Source organism: Globicephala melas, chromosome 12 (assembly GCF_963455315.2).
Source record: "Globicephala melas chromosome 12, mGloMel1.2, whole genome shotgun sequence".
Lineage (NCBI taxonomy): Eukaryota > Metazoa > Chordata > Mammalia > Artiodactyla > Delphinidae > Globicephala > Globicephala melas.
Genome location: NC_083325.1, coordinates 72,836,699 through 72,855,574, shown reverse-complemented (window position 1 = coordinate 72,855,574; position 18,876 = coordinate 72,836,699). Strand labels below are relative to the sequence as shown.

The 18,876-nt window shown below is 39.6% G+C and overlaps 1 long non-coding RNA gene across 6 annotated transcripts in view; it reads right to left on the bottom strand.

Annotated features, from left to right (window-relative positions):
• Nucleotides 1-18,876, bottom strand: part of LOC115854278 (uncharacterized) — a 395,122-nt gene that overhangs the window by 4,648 nt on the left and 371,598 nt on the right. For 5 of the 6 annotated variants that reach the window (XR_011377918.1, XR_011377920.1, XR_009566280.1 and 2 more), the window contains 4 exons: nt 12,799-12,948; nt 9,563-9,640; nt 2,437-2,525; nt 604-795 (listed from right to left, as the gene is read on the bottom strand). This is a non-coding gene — a long non-coding RNA (uncharacterized lncRNA). The remainder of the gene's footprint in view (nt 1-603; nt 796-2,436; nt 2,526-9,562; nt 9,641-12,798; nt 12,949-18,876) is intronic. The other variant, XR_011377922.1, reaches the window with a different exon arrangement.

The following is an 18,876-nucleotide window of genomic DNA, read 5'->3' as shown; positions in this document are numbered from 1 at the left end:
CATTGTGCATTCTCTTTGGCGTTGCTTCTTCTTGCAACTCCCTGGGGTCTTACCGTCTAAATGGAAGAGGTTCTGTGCTGATAGACAACACCGACCAAGATAAACTTGGCGGTGACCGGTGTTTGCAAGGTCGCTCTGGGGACCAGTCCAGCTGAGCACAGCAGGGGATGATGCCAGCTGCCCTGGGAGGCCCTCCCATCTCTAAACAAGGCCTGACACTTGCTCACCCAGGACCTTGGCTTATCAATCATGGCACGTCACAGAGCACTTCATGCTCCTTGCTCTTTTTCCATCCACGAGAGAACTGCTGTTTCAAAGCTTTCCTTGGATAGTCACAACAAAATGTTTGAAATGCTTTAAAGAGGTTTGGCCCTTTATTTTACATTCCTCTAGTCACAAGCAGAAGCTTTAAAACTACTTTTAAACACAGCGGGGAGTAGGAAGGGGTTGTAAAATTCAGAGCTTACATTAAATAAATCCTATAAATGTAATTTCCTTTATTAGGAAAGCAGACGATGTCACAGAAATAAGAAGGTAGAGGTACTAGTTGCCTACGCTGCTATAACAAATTATGACAAACTTAGTGGCTTAAAAAAGACAAACCTCGGGGCTTCCCAGGTGGCGCAGTGGTTGAGAGTCCGCCTGTCGATGCAGGGGACACGGGTTCGTGCCCCGGTCTAGGAAGATCCCACATGCCGCGGAGCGGCTGGGCCCGTGAGCCATGGCTGCTGAGCCTGCGTGTCCGGAGCCTGTGCTCCGCAACGGGAGAGGCCACAACAGTGAGAGGCCCGCGTACTGCAAAAAAACAAAAAAACACAAACCTATTATCTTACAGTTCTGGAGGTTCGAAGTCTGAGGCATGTCTCAGGACGCTAAAATCAAGGTGTTTGCAGGGCTACATTCCTTTATGGGGAGAATTTGTTTTTCTTGCCTTTCCCAGCTTCTAGAGGGTACTCACAGTCCTTCACTTGTGGTCCTTTCCATCTTCAGAGCCAACAACGGTAGGTTGAATTCTCCTGACACTGAACTATTTCGAGCTTCTCCAGGGTCATATCTACCTCCAACTCACTCTTTCCCACTTGTAAGGACCCTTCTTATTGCATTGGGCCTGCCAGGATAATGTCCCTATTTTAAGGTACAGTGATGAGCAACATTAATTTCATCTGCAGCCTTAATTTCCCTTTGCCATGTAAGCTAATTTATTCACAAATTCTAAGGATTAGGATATTGACATCTTAGGGGGAGGCACTACTCTACCCACCACAATAGATATCATTGGAGCTATGCTCAGCTCACAATTTAGTGATCCTGATTTAGTTCAATTTCATTGAACTCTGAAATTTGGAAGACAATTTCAGGGGAGTCTGAACCATCCCCACATCCTCCCAGCCTCCCTCGTCCAAAATGGGTCTGCCAAGGTGCTAGCCACATACAGGCTAATCAAGACTCAGGTCCCAGGGATACAAGCTAGAGCAGTGCCCTCTGTGATGCAGAAAGAGCTCTCATGACTAATCTTTGTAGAATTCATGGAAGTGCAAGCTCTCTGAACTGCTCTCCCTTAACCAACTATTTAATGAATCCTTTCCATGTCTGTGGTAAATCATATTGACTGACGGCACAGCATGCTGAAGGCTCTCTGCTAGTTGGCTAATTTCTGATATATATTAACACTGTCACTTCCACCAATTGAGTGGGATGCTCAGCCATGTCAGCTGTGATTGTACCCCAGCCATTTATGCCTGTATGTATGCTCTTGTAATGATGTAGTTTAATTAAATGTTACATAAGCCAATGGAAGACGAACATGAAAAGAGTTGTTTTTTTATGCACACCAAGTAGAATGCCTTGGAAAGACTTGATATAGATGAGTCATTTTTAAAAAAGGAAGAGGCAGGCAATTAGATGGTAAAACAAGTGTAAGAGAGAGGAAATGCAGTCATAAAAATCTCCAAGGATTTTGCCGAAAAGCGGACGTGGAGCCAATAGTGGGAAATTAGCTACAGTTAAGAAACTGTAGAACTGGAACATGGTGGAAACAAGGTGGGGGAAATCCTTGATGATTAAACAAGCAGTGTAAGTGATCCTAACCTTGCTTGTACTGGCTGAAGAATGGGTGGGTTAGGTCTGACTGATGTGAACCTCCTGTGTAATCCATCTAAGGATGGATTTGAGAATGGTTTGAGAAGTGCTGTACAGATGTGAGGATTATTTCTAAAAGGGCGAGCAGGACAGCTCTTTCTCCATCACAATAGTTGCTGTTTCCCCAAATCCTCCCTGCCTTCCTGCCCAGAACTAGCGGGAGTATTGGAACACCATTCTGTCTGAAAAATCTGTCAACCTGTGCATGATCCCAGGCTGACAGATCAAGCCATTGAAATAATGCTTCTCTGAAAAACTATTTCCAGAAAATCCCAGCCCTTTGCTTGGTAACCTTACCCTTTTGAAGACAGTTAGTAATTTGGGGAATATTGAAGAGCATTTGGTGACAGATCTGACCTCCTCCTCCTTCTTGCTCATGAGCGTGTCTAAAGAAAAGGATAAATCCATTCTTTAGTCACTGTCTTAAAGCCTCCGTGGGCCTTGTGCCCATACATGCAAAGAAGTCGGATCTGGGCCCTAATAGATTCAAGACAGTGGACGAAGACAAACCAGGAACGCTGGCTACATATTTTCCCTACCTATCCTTTCTCTGTGGGTTTTTTACCAGTCGGAATGCAGAGTCTGCTGTCTTTGAGACTAGGATCTAGAGCTGCTCTAGAAGGAAGAGTTGGGCCATCGAATGAGCTAGAATCCTGGTACATTTGTGCAGATGCCATGCAAAACATGTGGAATCCAGGTCCCTAACCCTTGACCAGCCCTAGCCCTCAAGGAGCAAGGAAAATGTAATTGTACGTAGATGGGTCAAGAAATAGATATTTTAATATAATTTCAAAACTAGAAAATAAAACAATAGACTTAAAACTAAAACAAGACGATTGACAGTTGAAAGGAAAAGGAAGTCGTGTAAGTGACAGGTATGTCTCATACACTAAGCAAATCAACAAATGGTATTTTAAGTTGGTAAATCATATCTGAATTACTATTAGAAGCATTAAAAATAGAACAGTTAAAAGAAGGTGTGGGACAGGGAAAGAATGTTTTTCTTTTCATTGGATACTCTCTTATACTGTTTGAATTTGTATGTAAATAGTAAAATGTCTAGAAAAACATATGTTAAACTTTTTAAAATGTGTTCCTCTAAAGGAGTGGAAAGTGAGAAGAGAATCCATTTACTTTCCAACCTCACTTCTGTATTATTCTCAATGAACATGTGTCCCCATTGAAATTTGAAACTTGACAGTGAGTGATTATACATTTATAAAGTGGGATATTATGAAACTATTTAAAATATTGTTGTTGTGGAAGACTCATGGCATGGAAAATGTTCATAATATGTGGCCAAACTGCTAAGAAGAGCCTTAAATCCTGTTCCCATGTGGGCAAAATGAACTGAACATATTCAAACAAATTGTTGGCTTTGGAGCTTAAAATATCTATTAAATTATATGTTTTGTCAGTTATAGAAATTATAACAACTTGCTAGCACTAATCAAGTTAAAATAATAAAAGTATAAAAATTATAGCAAAATACTCATGTTGTCTCTTCCCTAGAGATAACATTCTAGTGTAGAGTCTTTGGAATTTTTTCCATGAATTTAGAAATTTTTACTCTGTACATATATACATACAGATACATACACACGTATGATTTCATTAAACAAAGTGGGATAACTCCTACTGTTCTACAAAAATAATACAAATGGTTCAAAAATATGTGTAACATTGTTGTACAAGGGCCTCATTAGTTTTTTCTGTGTCCTTCTAAGTTTATAATATGAACTGCTATAGTGAGGATAGTTTTTAAAATATTATCAAAATTATAAAGACTTTTGAATTTAAAATGAGTTCAAAGACAATTAGCTTAAAAAGCCCAAAAGGCTTTATTGAGTTAATGGTACATTTAAAAAATGAAATTAATTTGAAAGCATTGATATTTTTCTAAAAGAGCGATACATTTAAATTGTTTTTTAATTCAGTGTTTCAATTCAAGAAATTGAAATTAACTCAATTTAGCTTTCCTATAGCGTTTGCAATAGGTCCTGGTATTCACACGGCCTACACACCACAACACGCTACCTCCTGGTACTTTGCTGTTCCCCAGAAAGCTGAATTCAGCAGCCCGCAAGCTTGCCTTGAACAGCATTGCTTGGGAAATGGGTGGTGGGGAGCACCATTTAGTTCTTGAGACTCTTAGGCATTGTTGAATGTGATGGTTCTATCTGTGCATGTACCCTTTAAAAGGATGGCACTGAAGTTTTAGGCTAACCCTTGTGCTAGGGAAATCTAGTCTGGGAAAAGCTTCATGCACCAGCTTTAATTATTGCCATCCCCTGGAAGGCTGCCACCTTGGCCTCCGTATCTGCTGTCTTTTTCTTATGTGCTGCCTCTTCAAACCATATTATGTGTCTGTAATCCCTGTAATGAAAGCAGATGGAAAGACTGCCTTCATTGAGAACTGGAGTGAGAAGGCACTTCCTCTGAGTCCAGCACCCGCTCTGGCACACTGACACATCATGGTCTTGTATGAGAAGAGGAAGAGCCACACCTCTAAATGAGGCCACAGAGTGGGAAACCCAGGCTTCTGACTGGGTAGTGTGATTCACGGCAGCATTTATTAAACCTCCTTTATGTGTAAGGTACTGAACTGGAAGCACATCCATCAGTGAATCAGATTTTTGTGTTCTAACCCTAGGGCCTTCTAGGTAATAATTAGATGAGCTTGCGTAAATGATCTAACCCTAACGTGACTCAGTTCTCTAAATGTAAAATGGGGACAATAAATAATACCTCTGTAAATTTTTTTTTTTTTTTTTTCCCGGTACGCGGGCCTCTCACCGTCGCGGCCTCTCCCGCCGCGGAGCACAGGCTCCGGATGCGCAGGCTGAGCGGCCATGGCTCACGGGCCCAGCCACTCCGCGGCATGTGGGATCCTCCCGGACCAGGGCACAGAACCCCCGTCCCCGGCATCAGCAGGCGGACTCTCAACCACTGCGCCACCAGGGAAGCCCATCAGTTCCCCTTCTTAAGCAACCAAATAAGTCCACACTTCCAACTACCTCCCTTATCAAACTCTCATACTTCAGGTCTCTAATCATCCCAGGGCCAGGTAACAGACAATTCCTGACAGCCCTTATGGCCCAAAGCCTACTAAAATTATCCAAATTAGCCAATCCTAAATCCGCTGGCCCTGCCTTGCTCTTTCTTCCCTGCAGAAACCCCGATAAAGGTGCGTGCCCACAGTGCACCTCCCTTTGCTTCATTACCCACCCCAATGCTTCCCCGAGCGGCATGCTGCGTTCTCTCCAGAGAACTGTGAGTAGAGCAAAACTGTATGTTTCTGTTTTCTTTCTCTTGATCTGTGTTTGGCCTCACCATACCTACCCAAGGTAAGATGGTTAAAACAACCTGCTCTGCATAACTCACAGATTGGTTAAGAAACATATTAATATAATGGATATGAAAGCCCTTTGAACAGCTGGAGGGATTACAGACATATGATATGGTCAGAAGCACCCTGTTCAGTATTGGAGAGAAGCAAAATATGGTGACAGATACACATTGAGGTAGACATAATTAGTGGCCATCAATATCGAGTTCTCTCCTTACTGGGCACAATGAAGACTATCTCACCTAGATCTCTTGCACCTGGATAGAGCCAAGCAACTATTTCTGGCCAAAAGCTGTGAAGTAAAATGGCATGCTTCACTTACAAAGTGAGACACGGAAAAACCCTGCAAGACATTCTAGCTATATCTTCATTTAGCAGTGGATATGGAAACCATGCATGGAGACTGCAGAAACACAAGATCTAACAGCCTAGATCACTGACTCAATATATGCTTGGGAGCCCTTGAGGGTTAATATGACCTCTAGCAACTCTTACTTGAGTGAGAAATAAACTTAGACTATATTCCACCAGAACTGGAGGTATTTTATAGATATTTTTAAAATAATAAGAGAATACTAAGAACTGTCATATGGCTATACATTAGACAACTTAAATAAAATGGAAATATTTTTGGAAAAACACAAATTACCAACAGCACAAGAAGAAATGGAAAATCTGAATAGCAATAGGTCTATTAAAACAATTGGAATTTTCATTTAAAAACTTCTAATAAAAAAGTAGAGGTGTCCTTACTGGTGAAGTCTATCAAACATTTAAGAAATAAATAGTATTTCTATGCCAAGACCTGTTCTAAACAGAAGATGTAAGAACATTTTCAACTTATTTTATTCCTCTGAGTCCAGCACCCGCTCTGGCACACTGAAACCAATACTGATACCAAAACTGATACCACTTTGGTACCACTGATACCAAAACTAGACAAAGATATCATAAGAAAACTGAAGACCTTCATGAATATAGATGCAAAATTCCTTAACAAAATATTATCATATCAAATATAGCAATACATAAAAAAATACATCATGATAAGGTGGGGCTTATTCGAGCATTGGCAGATTTGTATAGCATTCTAAAATCAATCAATATAGTTTATCATATTAAGAAAATAGGGAGAAATACCATGTGATTCTATCAATAGATGTAGCAAAATTATTTAACAAATTTTAACACCTATTCTCATCTTTTAATGTGGTGGAGTTATCTATGAAAAACCTATAGCTAAGATAATATTCAATGGTAAAAACTAAACTATTTCCCATGAAAGACAAAAACAAGGTAAGGAGGTTTGCTCTCACCACTACTATTCAGCTTTGTACTAGAGTTCCAAGCTAGCTCAATAAGGCTAGAAAAAGAAAAAAAGGCATACAGATGGGGAAAGAAAGAATAAAAGTGTTTTTATTCATAGGTATCATAATCATATATAGAGAAAATTCTAAAAAAATCTAGAGAAAAACTTTGAGAACTAATAATAAGTTGAGTAGAGTTTCAGGAAACAAGATACAAAAATAAATTGTATACTAAAACAATTGAAAATTGAATTTTAAAAATACCATTTAGGATAGCATCAAAAAGTAAATACTGGGGAATAAATCTAACAAAATATGTTTAACTTTTGTTCCTTTAAAACTGCAAAACTTTGCTGAGAAAAATTAAAGAGGACTAAAATAAATGGGTGGAAATTACATGTTCATGGATTGAAAGACTCAAGTTGTTTATTCTCCCCCAAATTGATCTATAGGTTCAACTCAATCCCAAACAAATTCTCAGCAGGATTTTTTTAAGAAAGTGATTTGATTCAAAAATGTATTTGGAAATGCAAACATTACAGAATAGCTAAAACAGTTTGGAAGAGAAGAAAAAATGGAGGAATCATATAACTTAGTTTCAAGATCTTCTATAAAGTCAAAGTAGGACATAAGGATAAACAAATAGATCAATGGGAAAGTATTCAGGGTCTGAAAATAGACCCATGCACATATGGTAAATTGATTTTCGGGAACCCAAGTAATTCAATGGGAAAAGATAGTTTTTTCAAGAAAAACTGCTCTAAAACTGATTATTTATATGGAAATAAAGCCTGTCCATTACCTCATACCATACACAAAAATTAACTTAAAATGATTATAGGCTTAAATGTGAGAACTTAAAACTTTAGAACTTTAGAAGAAAGCATGGAAAAAATCTTGACTTTCAGATAGGCTAAGATAGAATAGAAAAAACACAAGTCATAAAAGGACACGTTGATAAATTGAACATCAAAATTTTAAAAATTTGTTCTTCAAAAGATACTAATAAAATGAGTCTACAATAATATATTTGCAATACATATATATGAAAAATGATTTGTATCGAGAATATATACCATACCCTTATAACTCAACAATATGAAGACACAATCCAATTTTCCAAATGGACAAAATATTTAAAGGGAAACATCAGAAAAAAAGTAATATAAGCACCTGAAAATGTACTTCAAATCATTAGTCAGCAGGAAATTCAAATAAAAACTACTGTACACCTGGGATGGCCAAAATTTTAAAACACTGGCAGTACCAAAAGTTGGTCAGATTAGTGAGCAAATGGAGCTCCATATAGGAGTGTATGAGAGTTGCTGGTAAGAATATGCCACTTTGGCAAACAGTTGATTAGTTTCCTATAAGTTAGACATACCTTTATCATATTAACCAGTCATCCTACTCTGAGATATTTACCCAAGAGAAACAAAAGCATATATTAACAAAAAAACATATATTCAAGGTGTTCATCATAGGTTTATTCATAATAGTCCCAAACCAAAATCCACCTCAATAGCCATCAACACATGAATAGATGAACAAATTGTGTTTATACAATAAATACCACCCTCCTATCAAAAGAACCAAGGACTGACACATGCATCAAAAGGGGAGTTTCTTGATGAATGGATAAAGAAGATGTGAGATATATATATATATAGAGAGAGAGAATGGAATGAGATATATATATATATATAGAGAGAGAGAGAGAGAGAGAGAGAGAATGGAATGTTACTCAACCATAAAAAGAATGAAATGCTGCCAATTGCAGCAATGTGGATAGACCTAGAGAATATTATGCTTAATGAAATAAGTCAGAGAAAGACAAATACTTTATGCTATTACTTATATGTGGAATCTAGAAAATAATACAAATGAATGTATGCAAAACAGAAGCAGACTCACAGATACAGACAACAAACTTATGGTCACCAAAGGGGAGAGGGAGGAGGGGAAGAACAAATTAGGGTTATTGAATTAAAAGATACAAACTACTATGTATAAAATAGATAAGCAACAAGGGTATATTGTACAGCACAGGGAATTATAGCCATTATCTTACAATAACTTATAATGGAGTATAATATGCAAAAATATTTAATCACTATGCTGTACACCTGAAACTAATATAATATTGTAAATCAACTGTACTTCAGTTTTTAAAAGGTTGTGTCTCAAAAACATTATTCTGAGAAGAAAAAAAGGAGTACAAAGTATGTACTGTATGATTCCATTATATGAACTTCTATAATATGCAGACCTCCTCTGTAGTCACATAAAGAAGATTAATCGTCACAAGCCAAATATGTGATCATAGGATGGACTATAAACAGGTAGGCCTTCCTACTTTCTGGAATGATGGAAATTTCTATCTTTACTGTGCTTGTGGTTACACGTATGTACATATTTACCCAAACTCATTGAATTGTACACTTATAATGGGTTCACTTAAATGTATATCAATTACATCTCAATAAAGTTTATTTAAGTTTTAAAAAAGGTAATCAGTGAAAGGTACAGGAAATTGAGCAATATGAAAACAAACAGGACCTGAAATGTATTTTAAATTCCTATTTCATGGTAGAAATACAGAGAAAAAAGGATTCTAATCATGTTCAGATGCCCGTATCTATCTCTGAGTGTCGTGTGTACAAGAATGAAGTTAGCATGTGTGCCCTAGCCGTCCATTTAAAAGAATCATCTGAAATAGGAATATCAAAGACATCGATGAAACAAAAGCTTGAACATCTTCTTTTACCTAATCAACACAGACTTTCTGGAGGCAACAAAGAACTTGAAGAAAGATGCATCTTCTTTCACTGGCACCGCCCAACCCCTTCAATAAAAAACAAACAGAAGAAATCAAAAGATGAGAAGTGAGAGACTTGTGTTTGAATCCCAGCTTCTCTATTTACCAGCCTTGTGATTTTGGCAAGTACTTAACCTTTTCCAGACTTGCTCTTCTCATCTGTTAAACGAGGACAGAAAAGATAACTCATGAATTCTTTGCAAATATTAATAGAATACCATATGGAAACTGCTTAGCAAGGCTTGAAATATAATATACTTGCAGTAAATAATGGTTAGGAAAAAAAGGTAGCTCTTGTTACGTCAGGTTTTTGTCATATATTCCTTTTTATTTTATATCAGCATGTGTTTCCCAGAATTGCTGGGGTTTCAATAGCCTTTAAAGCACCGTAAGTTCTGCTGTTAGAATATATTCAAATTCTTTAGGAATAAGATAATACACAAATGTTTTGTATGTTCTGTTATCATTTTTCTCTTTGTTGTTTGTTTCTTCTATAGGAAAATTAATGGAAATGCAAAAGGAACGTAGAGATGACTAATTTCAGAAGCCTAGGGAAACCAGAGGGGACAGATATGGCAGTTTAAATTTAGGTTGAATTTACTTTATTCTGCATAGTTTGAAAGGAAATGATGTCACCATTTGGACTGTGAGGAAGTAGGAAATTCTTATCTGACCTTGTGAATGATGAGACATCTCAAAGTCTTATAAATGTAATGGCTGACCATCCTCAATGTTTAAATCTTACCCATCATTCAGGCTTATTCAACTATTTATTTACAGTTTCTAAATTTATTGAAATCTGTTCAACTGCTTTCAGGCAACAAACAGATGGAGTTTAGGAATGGTGAATTCAAATCATCAAGCTCACAAATAGAGAGAATGGACTCGTTCTAAGAACAGACTGCATTGTTGAAAATAAAACGTAACTTTTATACACCAGCGTTTAACTGCTGGGAAGTTCCAAACACTGATGAAAACAGTTGGCTGTCCATCTGGAAAAGGTATTTAAAATTAACTAAAATGCAGAGTGTTATTTTAAGGTAACAATTGCTTCCTATAGATGCCCATTCTGTTCAAAAGTAGGCCTCAAAGTCATAAAATATAACATTGGAATCTGTTAAAGGCTAAACTGCAGTATATTAAAATTTTTAAGTTTTTTTGAGCAAAAATCGATTTCAATTGAGTAGTGCCAAACCCGAAGCGTTTATGAGTACTCCACCTACAGGACAGATTTTTATGGAGTAAAGGCAGAAGCAGAGTAAGGAAAAACCATTGACTGGCTATAGCTTAAAGTCGACTTGGCTGTTTGTGATTGGTCGCCCTTAGGGTTCAATTTTGAGGCATTTACAGGCTTAGATTTTGGTTTGCTTACATATGCTGCCATGGTGTAGAGCAATACCAGTCTCATGGCCTCCTTATTTAATTAATTTAAATCTCAATAATCTCAATGCTGAGATATCTTCTGTAACTCTAAAAGTTACCGTTGAATCACTTTAAAATTGAGAGAGGTTGAAGGTAGTAACTAATGTCAGCAATTTATGATGAATTCAAACTATGAAAATGCCAGATGCTAGGTTGTAAGATATATATGATTGCATTTAACAAGGTTTTCTTTTCACACAATGATTCAAGGATTTTAATAACATGTTCTAATTAATAGCAAAATGCCTGACCAAAGCTATTAGCCTCAGCATTAGAAGGCTAAAAGGTAATACTATCCCAACGATATCATAGCTACTAAGATAGTATGGCAGCAGTTAGCCTGGACATATGGTTAAATTACTTACGTGTTACCCAGAATAAATCAGGGAGCAGACACACCGCTTTTCAGAATTAGAATCACAATGAACCCACACAGCAGGTCTGCAGCTGGTGGGTAAATCCTTTTGGGAATCTTGTTCTGCCCCCGCAAATATGCAAGTTCCTAATCCTGGCCACAGGCTTACAGGTCATTGTAGCAACAGCAAAGTAGTCTAGTCTCTTCCATGACTACAAGACTCCCCTGTGTATTCATTAGCCAATGCTAACTTTAAGAAAGGTGAGATAGGCACAGGGCCACCAAGACATCCATGGGTTCCTCCACATGTCACAGCCTCCCTTGCAGTTGGGTCGGGGCCAGGAACTGGATTCTGAATAATGGAAAAGAGTGGAAGTGATAAAACTTTTTGTGGCCTATTGAAAGCCTTTCATCATGGGATCCATTCCTTTTTTCCCCTTCTGTGGCAATGCAAGAAGTTGTGGAAGCAGCCCAGGACTTAGAATTCACTGTGTGAATAGAGACCCAGGAGACATGTCCAAGACACACTAGGTGTTGCCTCAGAAAGATATGAACATCCTCTTTTCTGTTATTGTTATTAAGCCAATGGGGTTGCAGGATTTATTTGTTATTGCAGCATAGCTGACCATATGCTGACTAATAAAAAGGATCTTCCTGTTTTGACTATAACACAGTGGCAAATACTTTTGATTCCTTTTATGCCTGATAAATCCCTGAGAGATTTCTGTGAGAAAAGATAACTTTGCTTGATATTCAACCAACAAGAAGGCTTAGATGTATAAAAGAGTAATTTCAGCCACTATCCAAAATTAAGAATCATATAATCTTCCATTTGTACAGCCATATCAGCTTTTTTCATAAAGCTTCATGCACACATCTTCACAATAGCCCTAGAGCTTTTTTTTTTAAAGTGTACAAAAGCTCAACTTTACAATTGAACAACGTGAGTAATAGCAGGATTTTAAGCGAGATGTCCGGGAACTCAGCTAGTGAGAGCACAGATGAGACAGGCTGCTGCCTTTGGTCCTTCTGTAATCAAGAAATGCTCCAAGCTTTCAGCCTTGTTGCAGCTTTTTACAAGCTCCTCTTTTAATAACCTTTCTCCGTTGCATTCCTGACTTATTACCTCCCTGGCTCCCAGCACTCTTATTTATATGCAGACTCATTCCAGATGCACATCCCATTGTTTATGCTGTGTTTACTATGTTGTCTCCTAACTAGAGTCCATTATCTGCTGAAACAAGAAGGATGTTCACGAATAAAACACAGCTTGCTTGTGGCTGCCAGACGAGCCGAGCAAAGATGTATCTTTGCTGATGGGGAGTAACCTGCTGTTTTCATATGAGCTTCCCCTTGGGTGGCTGCAACAGTATGAGAAGGACTAGAGGGCTGAGAGCACGTGACTTACTTCAGGGAGCCAAGCCAAGTGTCATTTCAAAGTCTCACTTCCAGGCAAGCTTTGCCCTCTGACCAGGAACCAAGCTGCAGGGTAGATGGGCCACAATCAGAGCTTCGGATAGACTCGAGATCAGGGAGGTTGCACTTGTAGTCAAATTGACTTAAATAGAAGAAAGAAAGACTGTGAAGGTGGCTGGAAAATACCTGACCTAAATTAACTACTTGGAGTATTGAACATAGCTCAAAGCCAGGTTCAAAAGCTGTCTCTACACTTCTTGTCTGGATCATACATCTGGCCTGTTTAGAGAAATAACAAGGAGAGATGCCTAGCTTAGGTGGTGGGGGTAGGTGTGGCATGAGAGGCTGAGCACAGGGTGAGCCACTCTCACCAAGAGCCACAAGCCAGGCTGGGCCCCTCCCTCATCCCTTCTGCCAAGTATTAACGGCCATTATGGAAGCTGGTAAAATGTAGACTAATGTAGATGTAATGTAGAGCCTGCTGGCTTTGAAGTCAGACCATTATGTTTTCAAAATCTGGCTTAGCACTTAATAGCTGGGTGACCTTGGTCGAGTAATTTAACCTCTCTATGACTTGGTTTTCTCATACGTAAAATAGGAGGTAAGAATAACTACCTTTGTTGATTGTGAAGATTGGGAATTATATATACAAACGTTCATACACATATATAATGCTTGGTGTGGCATAAGCCCTGGCATATGATCAGCCCTCTGTAAATGGTAACTTTTTAGTCATTTTTATAATTGTGATTATTACACGAAAAACTGCTTATCTGTGCTCTTGCTCTGCTCTACCTCTCACCATCTCTATGAAAACCATCTGTGTAGTATCAACCCCTAAAAACAAACAAGCCCCTTTCGTATGGAATAGAAAGCCAGCAGAGGGCCAATACTTAGTAGATACTCAATATTTCAATTTCTTGCATTGAATTGAATTGAACCCAATTGTGCCCCAAATTTTATATCCATAGGCAGCTTCCTTGGTTTGCTTTATTGGCTTTGATATTCCTCTAAAAATTAAGCTTGGCTTACTCCTGCCTGGAGCTTCTGAGTGTTTTGGCTGAAGTTATGAAATGTGTATGACCTTTTGTGTATGAAGAGTTTTATATTTGATCATGTGCTTTCACGTAATTATATTAATACTGGGTGAATTAGAAAAAAAAAAAAAGAACAAAACTGATGGATCACATTTCTATCTGTATACTACCCATTTTGGACTGGTCTTCTGAGAAAAGTAGAAGAGACCCACAAGGAGGCTTCAGAATGATAGCTATGGGTGAGAGTTTCATATTGTAGAATACTAGTGTCATGGCTTCTAAGGCTGTGGCAGTGTCTTAAGATTAGAAGGGAATTTAGAGGTCATCTAGTCCTACCCCCACCCCAGGCACTGTCTGCCAGCTCCTATCAGGGAAACTGTGAACAGCAGTGGCTCCACAGGCCCTGGCACCAACCCCAGTTCATACTGCCAGGCCCTGGGGCACCAGATGCCCACAGCTAAGGAGGGTCTAAGGAGGGTCTAGGGCTGTGAGGATCGTTTTGACCACTGCATACCAAGGAGTCTTGCCTAGTTGTCTCCATCCTACGAAATTAAACAGTAATGGGCAAGGTTTATTGAATTAAATATGCTTTTAAGGCATAGAGCTTGAGAGTATACGTGTGTTCATACGCGCTCATATGCACATTTCAAGGTCTAGATTCAGTTAATACTCACAACGAGGACACACAGTGGGCACACAGCACAGTGCAGTTCACACACGACCTCTTACTCCTGGAGATCACATATTACTTTTTAAAGAACATCTAATATGCTTATTAACATAGATTTCATTTAGCGCACACTTCCTTCGTGAAAATGTATCTTAGAGCATGCATTTGTAGTGCTTCCTTTATATCCCTGGGAGTGAGGGGCTGGAGGTGGAGTCACCATCTGCAAGCTTAGGTAGTTTAAGCCCCAGTCCAGGCAGTGACCAGGTGAGGGCATGGGTCCCATCCTGTCCCTGCAAGGGCTAAGTTTCTACAGAACTAGGCTTGGGTGGGGATGTCTGCTCCCTTAGCTGCATGCCCAAAGGTCTATTTACATTTTAAATCACTGTTGTGTCATCGGGTTACATTTTGATAGGTGCCAAGTAGTTAAGTTCAGAATTTTTACTCTGAACCGTAAACAGTTTACTTTTCAAATAGCATAATTTTTGAAGTTTTTATTCCTCACCATCACTAAGAAAGCTATCAAGTTTTGGAATTTCATGGAGAAATGTGAAGTGGCCTTTGTAAGCGCCAGATGAACCCTCTGAGGCCTGACATTCTCAACGTGATGGCTCTATTTACATATATATTGTCCTTCCTAGGAAATGCTAGAGGTGTGGCTTTGGGATTACTGTATCTAGGCAGCTCTGGCTGCCATAGGGGCCTTGTCTTTCTTATATTCATGTATGCATTCATTCATTCACTCACTCACTCATTTATTTATTCATTCAAAAAGAGTTTATCGTTTCATCTTTGATATCTGGGGAAGTCTGGGCTCTTGTTCTGCCATTAAGGAGGGTGTCAGGAGTCAGGAGTCAGGTGCCTAGAGTAGAGAAGCCAAACACTCAGGTTGATAAGAACTTCGAACCTTAGCAATTTTTATCCTGCCCAAAGAATTTTCAGTCAAATAGAGAAATTGCATGGCTGTTCACCTGTGGTTCATTTTGAGTATCTGAGATCCTTCTAGAGGCCTTCTCAAGAAAACCAACTTGTATTTATCCTTGCATTAGACTGGTTTTGCCCTTCGCCTCCCTTCTCCTTGGCTTGAGTTTTCTGGACTCAGCTCATTAAGTCTTGCTGAGAAGGCAAATAAAGCTCCCCTTCAAAAATGGGGCTGAGGAAGGAGCAGAATTCCAGGGCGTGCCACGCCTGCAGTGAAAAAGTTATACCAGCTCCAGTGCCTACCACGTGTGCCAATAACTCCAGCGAGAGCGGCAGCAGTGATGTTAATTACAATGATCTGAGCGGTAAGGATTCCGCAGGCTCTGGACTAAGGGCAAACATGTATCAGTCATCCAATGGGATGCTTACAAACCACCCTGAGAAGCGGATTTAGTGTCCCCTCTTTACAGATGGTAAAACTGAGAGCACAGAAGTCACGCCGGCTACCCAAGTCCCTCCTCCAGGCAGCTGAGGTGCGATTCAAAGCAGCCATTGGGCTATGCTACCTCCCTCAGCCAGTTACCATAGCAAAAAGGCAAAGAATGGTATTTTTAAGCTTTTTAAGCTGGAGTTTTTAAGCTTTTATAATGTCCCCATATTTATTATCTGTTTCCTCATTTTGCCTGTAGTGTTAATCAGTAAGAGTCAAACAGACTCTGACATTGAAGAATCCCAAGGGATATAAGAGGATAAGCACAGTAAAAAGAAGGCAAAGGTAGTCTGAGTTGATAGATCCTGCTTCAAGGAAGAAAGCAACCTGAGACCTAGATTTAGGAAGAGTTTCTGGGATATAACCATCACAAGGCCTCCATGCTTCCCCACAAACATCTGAAAGTTTTACAGAAGGATAGAGAACCTTACTACATAAGGAATGAGAAGCTTAAATCAAAATACAGTTTTTGGATGTGTTCATTGTTTTCCATCACTTGACCTACTTAGTGCTCCTTAATCAGGAATACATACACAGCCATGCAGCTGAGATTGAGCACACAAATTGAGATGAAGAAAGATGGTTAGGAAAGTATCTGGCTGGTGTGCATTCAGTTCATTCATTCAAGAAATGAACAGATTCTGAGGCCCACTTCAGGGCTGGGTGCCAGGATCAGCAATGAGAGAACAGGCAAATAAAGCACAGCACCCTTGCCCTTGAAGAACTGATAGAGTATATTGTATCGGGGTGGGAGGAGAAACAAAGATGATCCACTCAGAGGAGTAAAGGCTCCACACTCGTGTGTCAGGTGTGGGGGACACAAGGCAGTGGCTGAAATGTCTTAAGGCTATACATTTTCCTGGGTGACCAGAGAATAAGCACACATTTTTGCCTTGGCAATGGGGTTCTCACACATGGGAGTGGAGAAAGCCAGAATGCGAGCACATTCTGTGGAGGAAGAGATAGAGAGATGCTCAGAGCTTGCACCTCTCCCTGACAATGAGAGAGCAGCGTGGAGGGCCAGTTCAAGGCAAGCCACAGGCCCACAGATGGGGAAAGATTTAAATTCCCAAAACAGGTCACATATGCACTGGGCAATTGTGTTAACCTTCACATTTACATTTTTGTTTTAAACAACATAGAGTGGCAATGGAGAGATGAGGTCTGGTAAAGAGTCACTAGGGTGATAATACTTGCTATTAATGTTGAAGGCTGGGAAACAGTATATCAAGGAAAAAGGAAAAGAAGAGAATACCAAGTGGAGGAAACAGTGTCTTCAAAGAAGGTGAGGGAGAGCAAGGTGATCTGTCCTCCTGACACTCAGGGGTGGGCCTTCCTTCCACTCAGGGTCACCATAGGTAAAGGAAGATTCCAACATGAGTTGGTACCTTAAGGTGTGTCTCCCACAATAATACTGACAACAAAATGCACATTATTTTTCTTTTGCAAAGGATTGTACCCCAATCATCTAGTTTCCAAAGGTGGAATTTAGATCATGTATTTTTAAAATATTTATGGAACACATTATAGTCCTGGCCCCAAGTAAATACTGATGTGAGAGGGAAAGAATCTGGGTCGGGGGTGACAGAGCTGATGTTATACCTCATAAGGCCTCAAGCTAATGGTCCAGTAATGTAGGCAGAAGGCACTCATATCTCTGAAAATAAGACAGTAGATAATAGATGTAAAGTGGTTAAAACAAGCCAGGTTCTTGAAGAGAGCAGACCTTAGAGGAGGAGGGGGCACTCCTCCTTTGCCAAATGAATTAAGTGGCTTGACAGATGGGGCAAGGAAGAGGGTGTTGGGCATTCCAGGAAGAGAGCATGTTATATAGTAATGCAAAGAGCCACCAGTGTGGGGTAAATTTGGGAATGATAAAAATTATGTAAAGTATATATCAGGGACTCCCAGAAAAGAAAGATTAGAGCCAGATTCTAGAGGGCTAGGCTAAGCTTAACTTTTAGTAGACAATGGGGGACCCTTGAATTTTCTTAAGCAAGGCAGTGACTTAAGAAGATGAACCTGTCAGGGAGCATGGAATAACTGGCGTCCAAGGAGCAGAGAGGCAGAAGGTCCAACTGAACCCCTATCATCTGAGACTGAAATGATGAGAACTGGATCAGAGTTCTGGTGGTTGACATGGAGATGAGGGAAACAAATGGAGAGATGATTAGAGGTGATTTACACTGTGCGTGAAATATTGAATGAAATAAAATGTGTGAAGGAAGGTGTAATGTTATGGAGAAGGTGCTGAGGTGTAACATGAAAAAGGATGTTCTTAACAATCGTTCACAATACTAAGCATGCCTTAGAAGAGTTATGGAGAATGAGGTTTTAGAAGGATTGGGGAAACCACTCACAAGTTACACACACAGCAACCCCAGTACAACCACCCCAGGGTGGTGACTGCTTTTCTACAAAAGCACTAGCTACTTCCCTTTCCCTGAGCCTATCCAGTCTTCTCCTTTCCTCCACACCGCCCAAGCCAGAAGGACAAAGAAAAGCTAAGCAATCTGTGGGATGCCATTCAACATATAGTTTATTCAGGGCAACCAGGAAAGTATGAGATGATGTACCAACTCATCCCAAACCTGTCCCTGAACAGGAAGAAAAAAATCTCAAGCTATACAAGGTTCTATGTGAAAGTAGGTAGCAAATATTTTGAAAAGTAAGGAATGGAGGGTAGTGGGATTGAAGCATTGGCGTCACATCTGTTTCCCGATGCTTCATCTTCCTTATCATGGCTCTTGGGAGCCCTACTGAGAACCACAGGGATGGGAGAGGATGCCAGCACTCTGGAAAGAGTACCCTGGGGAACCACAGCATGTTTATGAACATACTATGGTCCTGTCCTTTCTAAGAAAAGTAGGTTCTGTCGTCCATAACTCTTCCCCTACCTCCTTCCCAAAGGCTAACATCCCAAAACAATACTAAATGATGAGAAGTTGCGCACAA